Source organism: Limulus polyphemus, unplaced genomic scaffold, assembly GCF_000517525.1.
Source record: "Limulus polyphemus unplaced genomic scaffold, Limulus_polyphemus-2.1.2 Scaffold5013, whole genome shotgun sequence".
Classification (NCBI taxonomy): domain Eukaryota; kingdom Metazoa; phylum Arthropoda; class Merostomata; order Xiphosura; family Limulidae; genus Limulus; species Limulus polyphemus.
This window is the reverse complement of record NW_013670623.1, coordinates 69,374-70,621: the sequence shown is the minus strand read 5'-3', so window position 1 is coordinate 70,621 and position 1,248 is coordinate 69,374. Positions and strand designations below refer to the sequence as shown.

The following is a 1,248-nucleotide window of genomic DNA, read 5'->3' as shown; positions in this document are numbered from 1 at the left end:
TTGCTGTTATGTTAAACTTATATTAAAGTTTTTCTTCATTACCCATTCAAGCCGTCTCCAACCATTATTAATCAGTACGTTTCTCGTCACTTTAAACTTAACAACTTTTATAATACACGCTATAAATCACAGCGACTCACAATCTCGATGAGTGCAAAACACACACTTTACGGCTCACTAGCTCGAAACTAACAGAATCATAAATTACACGGAACTCAAAGTAACTACCGTTACTCTGTTCATTCATATACCCGCTGGCTTTTCCTGTCAGGCTTATATACTAACGAAAAAGGCATCTCGAATACACTCGGACTTCCCCGATCATTCGAGAAACTCATCAGCAGAGTCACGTGACTTCCGCTGTCGTAACAATAGGTTAGACAGCTGTACCAAACGATAGAAGGAAATACACATAATCCATAAACAAAAGTAAAATATAAATTGTTAACTCATGTTGTGATCAATGTATAATAGTCTAGGAAAACAAAACAGAAAGTAAACTATTTCTAATAAACTCGGTGAATACAAAGATCTGAAGTAATATCATTATTTCAAAAAGATATGTTGATATATTTTAGTTGTTTGAAATTCTACTCGCTGTGTCCACAGTATTATCGCAATTTAAATGTTATATTTCATTATATTATTTCTGGACTGTTTTTTGCTCTTATAAGCGAATTCAGAAAATATGGCAGTTTCTATCTCTTTAGCTGTGTAAATTGGAGCATCGAATAGAAACTTTATCTTATGTTATGCTCGATTTAGTATAAGTTACGATAAATACCTTTCAAGTTCATAGACGGCGGTTCGATAAAACTTTCATCTACGAAAGAGCAAAGCACAAAAGTGAAACGAAAATAGGCTTCGTGGTTTACGTTTACTTCTTACCCTTAAATCACAACAAAGAAAACGGTAGTGATATTTTCTTCTTATGTTCATTGTTAGTAACATAATTTAGTGTAAAACTAGATATAATAAACTATAAACATTGTGCAATCAATCTTGTAAGTTAGAACCCAAATTTTACGAACTGGTGCTTCAGAGGCCTGTGACCAGCTATAGTATATAAATTATATTACTAGTACTACTAGATTACTATATTCTCTCTCTCTCTCTCTCTCTATATATATATATATATATATATATATATATATATATAGTAGACGGAACGTAGTATACTACTTACTCGTCGTCGTACGTACTACTCCGTCCGTCGGTACCGTACGACGACGTACGTTACTACTTACG

General features: G+C 33.3%; 1 protein-coding gene across 1 annotated transcript in view; it reads left to right on the top strand.

Annotated features, from left to right (window-relative positions):
• The first annotated feature begins 804 nt into the window (after window positions 1-804).
• Window positions 805-1,248, top strand: part of LOC106471996 (protein AAR2 homolog) — a 15,367-nt gene continuing 14,923 nt past the window's right edge. The window contains exon 1 of the mRNA XM_013932625.2: window positions 805-912. The gene's annotated coding sequence lies outside the window, so the exon portion shown is untranslated. The remainder of the gene's footprint in view (window positions 913-1,248) is intronic.